Here is a 15863-nt window from a genome sequence, read left to right as displayed (position 1 = left end):
AAGGAGACTCCTGACAGCATGATCTCTGATGTCAAAGAGTTGAGCAAGGCTTTGGGTTCTGGCCTGAGTTTATATACCCTGTGATGACCTCACCACTTCTGTTATCCACACTGTCACCTTAGGGTTGGTTTATTAGCATATCAGTGGCCACCTTAGGTTTGGCTTATTAGTATATCAGCTTGTCACACTCTGGCTGGCCTCTAAGCCCTAACACACACTAGCTAATACTTCTTTATTTCAACAATTTTTCATGCTTTAACACAATACAATCCATCAGTACAATAACAATCTTATATGTGTTTACCACAACAATCCTGCAATACAACAACAATCTTATATGTGTTCACCACATGAATCTTCAAGAAATAGACCAAACAGTTGCAGTTCAGAGACAAAGTACTTTTCATGAAGGAGACCGATGAGGTTAACTTATTGACAAATTCAGAAAATTCAGGATCAGAGCCAAAAGCAAACGGGATTCCAGAAATATAAAATCAGGAGTCGTAATTGGATGGGATCATAGTCAGAGCCCAAATGTTGGTCCTTAAAAGCCAGAGATCAAAAGCAAAGCAGGCTAGGTAATTGAGACAAATTTGATGACTGATCCAGCTGTTCACCAACATCAGTGAGAGTGGAAAGGGAGAAATGGCTTACAATTGCTATATAACATATGTACTAAAATGATTTTAAGGGGGCTCCAGATCTCTTGCTGGGGACCCCTTCCACAGGGCTTCTTCTCCACAATGAATTCTGTGCTGGCATTTGAGCAGTCTCCCTGCCTATCCATTCTGCACCTCTTCCATTTCTAATAGATGGTGCTGAAACCCAGGAAGGGAGTGTAGGTTCACCTCTCAGTTCTCTACTCTTGCGACCTGGGAAGCAATGGACAAGTGGCAGCCCTTTCTCCATTCACTCCCAGATCCTGAGCAGAGGCTAGAGCCATCCTCATCCATCCCCTCACTGAATCTCTCCCACCCTTTTCTTTCTTTGATGACTTCACTAGGGACCATCTCCCCATTGCTGGACTTCCATCCAACACCGGCCTTCAGATTTTGGTTAGTTTTCCATCCATCTGGTGTCTCTCTCACTGCCTATTCTACTGTGAACCACATCTAAGCCCCAGCCGGGTAAAAGACTCCTTCCATTCACCAGAACTGGGTGAATTCATCTTCTATTTTCTAGGGTCACCTAGAAAATCCAGGTGCATGCACATATATCATAGTTTATCAGTTGGCAGTTGGGATTGCTCCTGCTATCTGATACATCTGTCTTACCAGGTAGGACCACTGTGGGGATGGATTACTCACCACCTCTTGATTTCACCCTGGGCCTCATGGGAATTGTCTCTGCTCCTGGACCCTGGGTCCCAGGGGAATTGTCTAAATTCTGGACCTTGGATCCCACTGGAATTGTCTCAATTTCAGACCCTTGGCTCCACAGGGCCCATCTCTATTTTGGACGCTCTGTCTCCAATCCACAAAAATGGCTCAGAAATCATCCAAGTCCCCAAGGGCAGACCATTGACATGTCTCCTCTGAAACTTTCAGACTCTGGGAATGAACTCACAGAGATCATTAAACCCAAATGGCTAATTTTCTATTGTAACACAATTTGGCCCCAATATAAATTGGACAATAATAACCATTGGCCTGAACATGGCACTTTTGGTTTCCAAATTCAGCATGATCTCAAAAATTTTTTTCCAGGGCTATGGCAGATGGTCTGAGGTCCCATACATACAGGCTTTCACTTATATCCACTAAAAAGCTTCTCTCTGTCAGTCTTATAATTCCTTCCAGATCCTCCTTCTAGATGAAAAACCCTTCAAAACTGTGTCTTCCTTACCCTCCAAAGCTGCATCACTTCCCTTAACAAATTCTTCTCCTGAACATTCTATCATGGATTTTGACCCAGTGGAAGAGGCTCTTCTTCACCCAGCCTCCCAACCTGCTCCCCCTCCCCCAGCCAAAATCCCTTTTGCCCCTCCACTCTATCTCCAGCCCCAGCATCTCTCCTATCACCCCCCCACATGATTCCATTTCCTGTACCTCTGCTACCCTATTCCTCTTCAGACCCAGCCACTGTCCTCCCCCTTGGTGACGTGGTGAGAGGGGAAGTATCATCTGCATTTATGTTCTAGACCTTATTTAAATATTGTACAAACATTTGCAGAGTTAAAATTGTGTCAGTTTGATATATATAAAATGACTAGTTAAAGCTCTCTTTTATCCAAAAGCACTATGTCTAAACCTTTGACATATAAAATGGTTAATAAAGCTTTTGGCAGTTGTGCTGTTTGTATTCAGTAACATTCAAAAAAATCTTGCCATTAGGGCAATCCTACCATTTAAAACCTGGCCTATATTTGTCTTAGTCAAATGATGTATGAAATGTACTTGTGCATTAGGAAACAAGGCTATTTGGGATCACTAGCACTGTCCTCCTAACTCTAAGAGATTTAGTTTTGACTAGCCAAAAATTCTAAATTTTACTCCAAGAAAAAAGTTTATTAATACACATATATGACATCTGTATAGCTGTGACACTGTTGCTTATATATTAAAATGTACTTATATCCCCCTAATATATTAGCCTTCTAAAATACAAAACTTAGGAAGAGACCTTTACCATATTCATTTAATTCTCCAAGTTAAAACTGTTAATGATGTGAGGCTTTTGCAAGCTTGTGTTCATGTGCTACTAATTGTAACAAGGAGCACTTAGTATTGCTGTTTTAATGCTGTAAGTCATAATTATTTTCCTAAATTGCTGTCTACAGTGGAAACAACTAGATATTCTGACACTTATAAAACTACTTTTCAGTATTTTAACCATGACTGTTCTCAATATTGTCATTTGTAGTCTGGGTCCTTCTCTGGAGCATTTGCAATCAAACCCCAAAATGACTATAACAAGTATTTATTTTTCAATTGACTCAGTCTTTTAGATATTTGCTTTTGCTGGCTTTTGTATTCTCCTTGTAAAACTTTTAAGTGTTACCTGTTGACATTCTGCAGCATTTTTAAGTTGTCAGAATATCATCTATAGTCCAGAAAGAACTAAAATTAGATGCCAGGTAATCCCACTTCTCTAAACCTCTTTTGTTGCTTATAATTTGGTCTTAATTGGCACTGATTCCTACCTGACCTGCCTTATGCTGTCCCTCCAACATCAAAACTACCAGGAAAAACTATTCCTGCAATGGGGGACATTCATTAACCTGAATGATTGACAAAATCTTCAGAGGCAACTGTTCAGAAACAAACAATTTGGAGACAAGGGGGAAGCTGTCACAATCTTGATGTAGTCACCTGTGCTAGACCTCACAAAAGTTATTAAAGCCAAAAGTTTTAAAGAAGTGATCTTACATATAGCTAGTAGACACCCAAGTCCTTGCAGGCACATCTGACTGCAGGGAAACTCATAATTCTGGCCAAGTCCTTCTATTTAATTGAAGACAAATTGTTTTTGCTGGCTCCAAACTTATCTTAGTACTCCATGCTCATGGAACTATTTTCCCCTACAAATTCTATTTAACTGGGATTATTCTGACTTTTACTTTCTCTGTATTCTACCTTATAAATGTGTTTCTAGTTTTAGACTTAAATAACAGGTACTTTTGACTTAGATTTAAACTGATTTTGCTGAAGGATGGAACACCCTCCAGATAACAACTCTGGAACCACTCCCAAAACAAAAACTGAGAAAATGACCAAATCTTTGTCCCTACCCTCATTCTTTTGTCTACTTAAACTTATAGCCAATGTGTGTACCAAGATCTCTTGGTTTTCTTTTTCACGCTGATTACCATTGGCCCATGTGTGTTTAACTGCATGTCTCACTTTATCTCCCAAAGCCCTCATTCCTTCACTGGTTGCCACTCAAAATCTTGTCCAAAGAATGCTGCTTTTATGTCAACCAGTCCAGAATTGTTTATGATGCCATTGAGACACTTCAGGAACATGTTGCCAACCTCTAACAATAAATAATGGACAACTGGGGACAATGGTCTTCCTGGGCTGAGTGGATGCCATGGGAAACCTCTCTGCTAGGACCCCTTATTTTTTTCCTCATTCTGCTATCAGATCTTGCCTTCTTCAAACCCTTTTTCACTTTGTTTCCCAGAGGCTTCAGGCATTTGTCCAGGAAACTACACATAAACAGATCAACTCAGTGCTATTCTTCCAACAGGCCTGCTACAGTCAACTAAAGCAAGAAGACCCTACTGATACCCTCTTCCCTTAAGAGACCTCAACACTCCTGTTCAGCAGGAAGTAGATACAGGAACATAGGTGCCCAACCCATTTTTATATATATAAGACAGGAATGTTAGGGTGAACAAAAGGAAGCCATGTTAGAACTGGACACCCTCCCCCCTTGAAGGTGACTTACTGAAAACTCCCTACCTGGCCCTAAAGAAAAATAGTCATTCACCTTTAATCATTTACTAGAAACTCCCCACCTGGCATAGAAGGAGTGACCTGAGCCATTATCTCAGGAGGGTCAGAAGGCCATTGAGGATTATCCCTACCAGTGTCCTTCCTGGGGCTTCACCACACACCTCATAAATATGCCTAGGCTGTAAGCAACTGTGGGCTCCAGCTCTTTTACTGGGGATCACCTCCACAGGACCACTTCACAATAAACCTTGTGCTGGCATTTGAGCTGTCTTTTGCCTAAAAAATAATATAGAATAAAATAAAATGAAATAAAATAATAAAGTAAAACACTTTAAGGCTATAAAACATAAATGAGAACAGGCATATAACATTTTTAGATTTCCTGGAACACAAAAAGCAGTCAATATGACAGCTTTCATTATGCTGTGGAAGAGATTTAAGAATTTTTGGAAGTGCACAGTGTTCTCAAGTAAGATAAAGAGGATCCAAGATAGTGACTACAGGGAAGAAGCAGACAGTGTGAGCTCCATAAATCAAAAATTTTGCTGAGATGCTGGAGCCACACTTGGCAGAAAAAAACACCAAGAGGAAGCAAAACTCTGACACCCTTAAACCCCACCATGCACAAAGATTCTACACACAATGTTACACTGAGAAAACAGGAGAGCCCCCTTGCTGCCAGCTGCTGGCTGCAAACTTGCTTGGGAGATGCAGACCAACAGGTGAGCAAACAAGCAGCATGCAGTATTCCCACAGCTATCCTGGGATAAGCCAGCAGAGCCCCCTGGACAGACTGACCCCTGCCCTGCAAAATACCCCAAAAAACTGGATAATAAACAAGGAACTGAAAAGGGCACACAACAGAGGGGCAGGGTGCACTGAGCGCACCAGAGAAAGGGGGAGGAGCAAGGAGCTGAACTCTATGTGAACTTTCAGTAAACAAAGCTGGGAAAGGCAGATGGGCTGACATAGGTGGGTGATGAGCCACTGCATGATATAGGGAAGATAGTGGTCCACAAAGCTGTCTCCTGACCCAAGCACCTGGCAAGATGATGAAAAAGCTACAGCTTAAATACCAACACCAGGACTGGATGCTGAAGGAATAACACCAGAACTACTAAGACTGAAATTCTATTGTTCCTGAAACGGGAATTTTTTTTGTTCTGTTTTCTTTCTCTCTAAGTGTTTGTCTTGTTCACTGTTTGTTTGTCAACCATCTCTCCTTGTTGATTTCTTTGGTTCTCTATTTTCTTTCTTTTTCTCTTTCTTTCTTAGTTTTGTTAGTTTTACTATTGTAAGTTAGCTAATACTAAATTACACACAGAACAGGAACAGAAACAACACCAAGTGGAATGATGGGAAGACAAAAAAAGGGAAGTAAACCATTCTCACCCCAAAAATAAATTAGTACAGGATTCAGAGGGAAATGAAGAAAACAGATACCCGGTTCCAGACTCCAAGAAAACAAAGATAATCTACCCCAAGGAACCCAACGAAGCCCACAAGAACACTCTGAAAGAAGAAATGCTGCAAGAAATCACTGAGAATTTCATGGAGATGTTGCTAGAAAAGGACAACCAAAACATACAGGAGGCACTCAAGAAATTCCAAGACAACAAAAATAAAGAATATGAGAAGATACACAACAAATAAAAGAACTCATAGGAGCCCTAAATGAATACCAAAGTGAAACAGAGAACACCATAAATACAGAGACAAATGAAATAAGGACAAAAATAGAAAATATTAAAGAGGAAGTGACTCATGATATAGAAAACCTCAGGAAAAAGAATGAAAAAGAAATACAAAACACAATGAAAGGCCACTCCAGCAGACTAGAACAAGCAGAAGACAGAACCACAGAACTTGAAGATGAAATGGTAATTAAAAGAAAAACTGAAGAACTATTACTCAAAAACATCAAAACATGTGAAAGGAATATGCAAGAACTCAATGACTCCATCAAAAGACCAAACCTGAGAATCATGGGCATTGAAGAAAGAGAAGAGGTGCAAGCAAAAGGAATTCATAATATATTCAACAAAACAATGACAGAAAATTGCAAAAATCTGGAGAAGACTATCCCCATTCAGGTACTGTAAGCCTCCAGGACACCATACAGACTTGACCAGAATAGAACTACCCCATGACATATTATCATTAAAACAACATTCACAGAGAACAGAGAAAGAATATTGAAAGCTGTAGGAGAGAAAAACCAAATAACATACAAAGATAAACCCATCAAAATCACAGCATATTTCTCAACAGAAACCTTAAAACCAAGAAGAGCATGGAATGAAGTCTTCTGGGCACTGGATGCAAATAACTTGAACCCTAGGATACTCTATCCAGAAAAACTATCATTTAAAATAGATGGAGCAACAAAAGTCTCCCATGATAAGTAGAAAGCAAAACAATATATGACCACGAAGCCGCCACTACAAAAGATTCTTCAAGGAATTCTGCACACCAAAAATGACAGCAAACAAAACCATGAAAGGAAAAACAGTACCAAAGCAGTAGGAGAAGAAAAGACGAGGAATCAGAGAGTAACATTGATTCAGTTGCATAAAATCAAACCCTTAAACAATAAAAAACAACTAAATGACAGGAATTGCCACATCCTATGAATACTAACACTGAACGTTAATGGACTTAATTCCCCCATCAAAAGACACTGGTTTGGAAAACTGGAATAAAAAAGAAGATCCAACAATCTGTTGCTTGCAGGAGACACATCTCTCTGACAAAAAGAAGCACTGGCTTAGGGTGAAGACTGGAAGAATATTTACCAAGCCAATGGCCCCTGAAAACAGGCAGGAGTAACAATATTTATCTTGAAAAAAGTAGACTTCAAATCAAACAGAATAAAGAAGGACATTCCATACTAATAAAAGGGGAAATACACCAAAAGGAAATAACAATTATCAATCTACATGCATCCAATGTCAGTGCACCCAACTTCATCAAACATACTCTGAAGGACCTAAAAACATATATAGCCTCCAACACAGTGGTAGTAGGAGACATTAATACCCCCCATAACCAATAGATAGGTAATCCAAACAAAAAAATCAATAAAGAAATTCTAGAACTAAATCACACCATAGATCAAATGGACCTAGCTAATATGTGCAGAATATTTCATCCAACTTCTGCACAATATACATTCTTCTCATCAGCCCATGGAACCTTCTCCAAAATTGATCATATCTTAAGGCACAAAGCAAGCCCCAGCAAATATAAGAAAATAGTAATAATTCCATTCATTCTATCTGATCACAATGCATTAAAGCCAGAAATCAACAACAAAAACAACAGTAAAAATCATGCAAACAGTTGGAAACTGAACAACACATTGCTCAATGATCCATGGGTCATTGATGAAATAAAAGGAAATTAGAAGGTTCCTGGAAGTTAATGAAAATGAAAACATGACCTACCAGAAACTGTGGAACACAACAAAGGCATTCCTAAGAAGAAAGTTTATAGCCATGAGTGATTATATTAAAAGGACAGAAAGATCTCAAATCAATGACTTAATGCTTCATCTCAAGCTCCTAGAAAAACAAGTACAAGCAAATCCCAAAACAAGCAAAAGGAGAGAAATAATAAAAATAACAACTGAAATCAATGAAATAGAACCCAAAAAAAAAAACCATACAAAGATCAAAAAAGTAAAAAGTTGGTTCTTTGAAAAAATAAATAAGATTGACAGACTCCTGGCAAACATGACTAAAATGAGGACAGAAAAACCCAATCAGTAAAATCAGAAAGGCAAAAGGGGAGATAACAACAAACATTACAGAAATCCAGGAAATCATCACAGACTACTTTGAGAACCTATATTCTAATAAATTTGAAAATATTGAAGAAATGAACAGATTTCTAGATACTAATGACCATCCAAAATTGAACCAAGAGGACATTAATCACCTGACTAGATCTATAACACATAGTGAAATTGAAGTAGCAATAAAGAGTCTCCCAAAAAAGATAAGTCCGGGACCTGATGGATTCACTGCTGAATTCTATCAGACCTTTAAAGAAGAACTCATACCAACTCTCCTTAAACTTTTCCACGAAATAGAAGGGGAAGGAAAACCACCTAACTCAGTCAATGAAGGCAGTATCACACTCATCCTAAAACCAGACAAAGACACCTCTAAAAAGTAGAATTATAGGCCAATCTCCTTAATGAACATCGATGCAAAAATCCACAATAAAATAATGGCAAACCGAATTCAACAACACATCCGAAAGACCATTCACCACAACCAAGTTGGCTGCATCCCAGGAATGCTGGTTTTGTTCAACATACATAAATCTACAAATGTAACACAACACATTAATAAAAGCAAAGACAAAAACCACTTTATCAATTCAATAGATTCAGGAAAAGCATTTGATAAGATCCAACACCACTGCATATAAAAGCTCTAAGAAAATTAGGAATAGAAGGAAATACCTCAACATCATAAAAGCTATATACGACAAACCTACAGCCAACATCATACTTAATGGTGAAAAACTGAAACTGTTTCCCCTAAAATCAGCAATGAGACAAGGGAGCCCACTATCCCCACTCCTATTCAACATAGTACTGGAATTCCTAGCCAGAGCAATTAGGCAAGAAGAAGAAATAAAAAAAATACAAATAGGTAAAGATACAGTCAAACTATCCTTATTTGCAGACCATATGATCTTATACCTTAAAACCCAAGAAACTCTACCTCAATACTCCTAGACACCATAAACAGCTACAGCAAGGTGGCAGGATACAAAATAAACTTACAAAAATCATTGGCTTTTCTATACACCAACAATGAACAAACTGAGAAAGAATATATGGAAACAATTCCATTTACAGTAGCCTCAAAAAAAATAAAAAACCTAGGAGCAAACTTAACAAAGGATGTGAATGACCTCCACAAGGAGAACTACAAACCCCTGAAAAAAGAAATCTAGAAAAACTGAAGAAGGTGGAAAAATCTCCCATGCTCATGGATTGATAGAATCAACATAGTAAAAATGGCTATAACACTAAAAGCAATCTACATGTTTAATGCAATTCTCATCAAAATCCCAATGACATTCATCACAGAGATTGAAAAATCTACCCTACTGTTCGTTTGGAAACAAAGAGACCATGAATAGCCAAGGCAATAACCAGCAAAAAGAGAAATGCTACAGGTATCACAATACCTGACTTCAAACTATATTACAAAGCAATAGCAATAAAAACAGCACGGCACTGGCACAAAAACAGACATGAAGACCAGTGAAACAGAATAGAGGACCCAGATATGAATCCACACAACTATGCCCACCTTGTTTTTGACAAAGTCACCAAAAATATACTATGGAGAAAAGACAGCCTCTTTAAGAATTGTTGTTGGGAAAGTGATTATCTATCTGCAAAAAACTGAAACTAGATCCATGTTTATCACCCTGTACTAGTATCTACTCAAAGTCAATCAAGAACCATAACAGACCTGAAACTCTGAACTAACTACAGGAAGGAAGAGGAAACACTCTAGAAGTAATAGGTATAGGCAAGGACTTCCTCAATAGAACCCCAGCAGCTCAGCAACTAAAAGAAAGTATAGACAAATGGGACTTCATAAAACTAAAAAGTTTCTGCATAACAAAAGAAATGGTCTCTAAACTGAAGAGACCACTCACTGAGTGGGAGAAAACATTTGCCAGCTATACATCAGACAAAGGTCTGATAACCAGAATAGACAGGGAACTTTAAAAACTAAACTCTCCCAAAATCAATGAACCAATAAGGAAATGGGCAACTGAACTAAACAGAACTTTCTCAAAAGAAGAAATTCAAATGGCTAAAAAACACATGAAAAAATGCTCACCATGTCTGGCCATAAATGAAATGCAAATCAAAACCACACTAAGATTCTACCTCACCTCTGTTAGAACAGCCATCATCAAAAACACCACTAACAACAGGTGTTGGCAAGGATGTGGAGAAAAAGGAACCCTGGTACACTGCTGGTGGGAATACAAGCTAGTACAACCACTCTGGAAATAAATTTGGAGGCTTCTTAAAAATGTAAACAGAAGTCTGCCACATGATCCAGCAATCCCACTCCTGAGGATATACCCAAAGTAATGCAACACAGGTTACTCCAGAGGCACCTGCACACTTATATTTATTGCAGTGGTATTCACAATAGCCAAGTTATGGAAACAGCCAAGATGCCCCACTACTGACAAATGGATTAAGAAAATGTGATATTTATATTTGATGGAATTTTACTTAGCCATGAAGAAGAATGAAATCTTATCATTCACAAGTATAGCCAGTCTCAGAAGATGAAAAATCATATGTTCACCCTCATATGTGGACTTTAGATCTAGGGCAAGTACAGCAATGTGGTTGAACTTGGGTCACATGCTAAAGGAAGAGCACATTCGGGAGGTATGGGGATAGGTAAGAAACCCAAAACATGAAAGTGTTTGATGTCCCCATTGCTGAGGAACTAATACAGAAACCTTAAAGCAATAGAGTTCATTATGAGAAAGGGATCAGGAACTAGTGAAAAGGTCATGTAGAGATGAATCAACTTGGGTTGTAACACATTTATACATGGAAGCAATGCTAAGAATCTCTCTGTATAGCTAACCTTATCTCAACTAGGAAAAACGCTTTGTCCTTCTTATTATTGCTTATGTTTTCTCAACAAAATAAGGGCAGAACAGGTTCTGCCTGGAAGTTAAGGGGGATTTGGGGGAGATGGAGGGAGCCTGGGGTAAGAGGGAGAAATGGCCCAAACAATGTATGCACATGTGAATACATGTATTTTTTAAAAAGATAAAGAGTGTCCTTCTGTGGGCAATAGAAAAAGATAACTACTAGGGCTTCTGTTTCCTGCATTAGACCATACACACGCAAATATGGCAAAGATCATTCTTAGTTTGGAGATGTTCTTTGCCAAAACACCAAGAATAAAAATCGTTGGAATAGTGAAGATTCACATTTCTACTCATCTTGGAATTACCCATTTAAACCTACTTTCAGGATCTTCTTTTTTAGGCTCTTAAATTTTTGAGGGGAGGTCATTTAAAATGTATAACTTTAGAGCAGCCATTCCTATAGTGGGCTTTTCAAGAATCACTGAGATGGGAAAGATGGGTGTATAGATGCATATTGAGGTGAATGATTATGAAGAACATTGGTATTTATAGGACAGTAGCATAAAGATAAAATATTCTATCACCTGCCAAACTGGCTTCATAGCTGTAGGATGGGGAAATTGCTCTTTCACAGAGGTAAAGGTGAAAGAGAGAGAGTTGGCATAAACTCTGTCAGTACAGTTACTGACCATCATAACTATTAGAAAACTTCACAACCTTTACAGCTTACAGCCTATATAGATAAGAAACCTTAACTGGCTCAGTAACATGGTTTTCAAAAGGGATTTTACTTCAAAAATTGACAAATGGGTAAATATGGTTGATGTACCTTCTATACAAGAATGAATATAGAATTTTCAAACCTGCTGATATCACCGTAAGAAGAACTAAGGTAGAAAGGAAAAACATAGAGGGGATAAACCAATTTGGGTTATAATACATATGGACATGGAAATGTCACAATGAAACACCCTGTATAGCTATCTTATACAAACAAAAATGTCATTTTTCAAAAACAGAAGACAGGAAGGTGAAACAGGTCCTGTCTGGAGCTTGGCACAGTGGGAGGGGAGGATATAAGGAAAGAGTGTAAGAGGGTGAATATAATGGAAATATTATGTACTCCTGTGTGAAAATGGAAATATGAGATTGGTTGAAACTATTCTAGGAATGGAGAGAAGGTGAATAAAGGAGAATGATGGAGGAAAGAGGTAAATTTAGCTATGATATATTGTTAAATGTCACAGTGTACCCCAGTACAGCAACAACAATCAATCAACCAATCAATCAATAAGTAAATAAAATTGACAAATGGGATTACATCAAACTAAAAACAATTATGTGAAACAAAGGAAACAATCAACAGAGTAAAAATCTTTGCCAGATATTCATCTAACAAGGGATTTATATCCAAAATACACAAAGAACTCAAAAAACTTAACAAGAAAAACAGACAAAAATGCCCAATACGTGTATATAAAAGTGCTCAGTAGTATGAGGCATCAAATAAATGCAAGTTAAAACTACAAGAAAAAATTCCACTTTACCCCACTTAGAATGCCTATTAGCAAAAAATAACAAATACTGATGAGATTTTAGAGAAAAAAGGAACCTTTATATGTTGATAGGAATGTAAATGAATCCAGTCACTATGGAAAACAGTATGCTGATTCATTTGAAAAAACTAAAAATAGAAACTACCATATAATTCAGCTATCCTACTTTTAGGTATATACCAAAGCAAATGAAATCAGCATACAATACAGATACAGCATGTTTGTGGTTTTTGAAGCACTATTCATAACAGCTAAGTTATGGGTCAGCCTAAGTGCTCATCAACAGATGCGTGGAAAAAGATGTATAAAGATGAGTGGATAAATGTGATGCATATGCACAATGAAATATTATTCAGCCATAAAGCAGAATGAAATCATACTACATGAAATAATCCAGTCACAGAAAGACAAGCATTGCACATTTGTTCTCACATGTGGAAACTAAGTTAACCTAAAGTAAAAGAGGAACAGTAGGGACTGGGAAGTGTGCTGGGAGAGGTGAGGAAAGAAGAGGTGTAGATGGGTATGACCAATGAATAGTGTATGCATGGATAGAAATGTCACAGTGAATTACATTAATTTGTACAATTAATATTAATAATGATGATAATAACAATAATAATAATCAAAAGAAAAAAAGAATCATTGATGGAGTTTAGGTGGTGGATTTTAAAAAAACATTTCAGTCCTCAGAATTGAACCTGGGACACTGTGCATGCTAGAAAGTGCTCTACAACAAAGCTACATTGTCAGCCCATTTAACCACTTTGAGTGTACATCTCAACAGCATTAAACACATTCACATTGTTGCACAACCATCACCATAGGCCTTCTTCAGAACTTTAAATTTTCCAGGCTGAAATTCTATACCCATTAACTGTAATTCCCACCCCACCTCCTACCCATCTCTGGAAACCATTATACTTTCTGTCTTTATTAATTTGAAATATACTATTTATATTTCATATAAGTGAAAATCTTACTGTATTTGTCCTTTGATAATGGGCTTCTTTCAGTTAACAATCTCTTCATGGTTCATCCATATTATAGAATGGGTTATAATCTCCTTCCTATTTAAGGGATATGCAATATACAATACTTGGTTTATCTACTCATCCATCTATGAATAACTGATTTGCTTCAACTATGAACACTAAAGTAAAAATATTTGCCCAAGTCCCTGATTTCAGTTCTTTTGAGGATATACCCACAGTGGGTACACAATTTATAATTACTAAAAATAAATCTATTTTGAATTTTTTTGGAAATACCATACTGTTTTTCATAGATTCTCCACCACTTTGCCCTCACTCCAACAGTGCACAAAGGTTATAATTTTTCCACATCTCATTAATACTTTTTATTCTCTCCTTTTTCTCCCCAGAATAACCATCCAAAAGGGTGTGCAGTGGTATCTTACAGTAGTATTGATTTTTCATTACACTAATAATTAGTGAAGTTGAACATGTTTTCATGTGCTTATTGGCCATTAGCATTTCTTCTTTGGAGAAATGGCTATACAAGCCCTTTGTGTATTTTTTTTTAAGTTGGGGTGGTTTTTCATGTGGAATTATAAGAGTTCCTTATATTCTGGATATTAACCTCTTAACAGCTACATAATTTGCAAGTGTTTTATTTCACTCTGTGAGTGGTTCTTGGCTCTGTTGGTTGTTTCACTTAAGACACAGAAGTTTTGATTTTGGGGATAGATTAATTAATCTTTTGAAATATCTTATTGTCTATACCTTTGATGTCACATCCATGAAATCATTGCTAAACCCTATGTAATGAAGCTTTTCCCCTATGTTTCCTCTAAAAGTTTTATAAATTTAGGTCTTACATTTAGATCTTTGAATAATTAGAGATTCATATTTGCATACAGTGTAAGGTAAGAGAACAAATTTTTTCTTTTGCATGTACATATCCAGCTTTCTCAGCTATTTGGGAAATAATGTCTTTTCCAATTGAATGGTCTTGACACTTATGTCAAAAATCATTTTGACCATATATGTGAGAGATTATTTCATGACTCTGTTCAATTCTATAGTCTAAATATTTACACTTATGCCTTTATCATATGCTTAATTATAACAGTTTTTAGTAGAGAGATCCAAGATGGTGGGTAGGATAGAGAACCAGAATTCCTGAGCTGCATGATTTCAGAGACCACATCGAGATGTGTGAGCTACACTTGGGTAATTCTTGTTATTTCTAGACAAAATAATAACTGCGAACACATTAGGTCCACAGAAAATTCAAGTACTGACCCTTAAAACAGCATTTAATTGCACCTAACAGTCAGGAAAATCCCAGCATGGTACAGCCCATAGAGTGTGTCTATCCTGTGAAAAAGCCCCTTGGCCATTTTTTCCCCTTTTTTTTCTCTCTTTCTCTCACCTTCTTCTTCTTCTTTTTTTTTTTCAGAAAGAAGAATATAGAGCATCAAACGGAACCAAACCCTGTGACATACTGGACCTCTAACCTATGGAAAGCTTACCTATACCCTGCCAGGCTGAACCCAGTCCCAGTAAGTACCTCGAGAAAAGCAGCACACCATTTCTCCACAACCAGCCATTTTCAAAGCTGTCTGCATAAATCTGCAGACCCAACAAGTGGGCACCTGCACCATTGCAACTCCCCCTCCCAGCCCTTGGGCAACCCCCAGAGAGATTGAACCTCCCTGAACAAAATTGAGAAATGTAAACTATGAGTTGCAATCTAACACTGACAGGGTGGGGTGGAGCACTGAACAAACCTCAGAGAATGGGAGTGGGGCAAGGAGCCAAACTCTCAGCATGCAAAGGCAGGGCAAGGAACAAGCACTGGGAGTGGGGTGGGGCAACAAGCCAACCTCCCAGAGTAGCCAAACTCTTAGTAAGCAGAGGTGGGGTGAGGAACAAAGGCCTAGAGCAGGGGTGGGGTAACAACAAGCCAACCTCCCAAAGCAGGAGCATAGTGGATCACTAAGCTAGTATCCTGGGACTGAGGGCAGTACTCAAAACTGAATTGCCACACCTTGCTGGGGGAGGAGCTGACCAGACAGAGTTACAGTGGTTAATGCAGCAGCCACCTGGCAAAAACAACAACAGATTGGGTCACGTTGCACAAATGGGTAGTGAGTTACCTCAGATCCCAAATGCAACCTGCCTTTTGGACAGAAGGAACCAAGTACTGCTCACAGGCCAGATGTCTGATGAGATCACCTCTGAGCTCCTGCTTATAACAGACAGCCTATAAAACTGAGGAA

General features: G+C 38.1%; 1 long non-coding RNA gene across 1 annotated transcript in view; it reads left to right on the top strand.

Annotated features, from left to right (window-relative positions):
• Positions 1-15863, top strand: part of LOC141419917 (uncharacterized) — a 71120-nt gene that overhangs the window by 40559 nt on the left and 14698 nt on the right. Inside the window, exon 2 of the long non-coding RNA XR_012444648.1 lies at positions 15041-15143. This is a non-coding gene — a long non-coding RNA (uncharacterized lncRNA). The remainder of the gene's footprint in view (positions 1-15040; positions 15144-15863) is intronic.

Source organism: Castor canadensis, chromosome X (genome assembly GCF_047511655.1).
Source record: "Castor canadensis chromosome X, mCasCan1.hap1v2, whole genome shotgun sequence".
Classification (NCBI taxonomy): domain Eukaryota; kingdom Metazoa; phylum Chordata; class Mammalia; order Rodentia; family Castoridae; genus Castor; species Castor canadensis.
The sequence above is the reverse complement of the archived record's forward strand: the minus strand, read 5'-3'. Positions and strand labels throughout refer to the sequence as shown.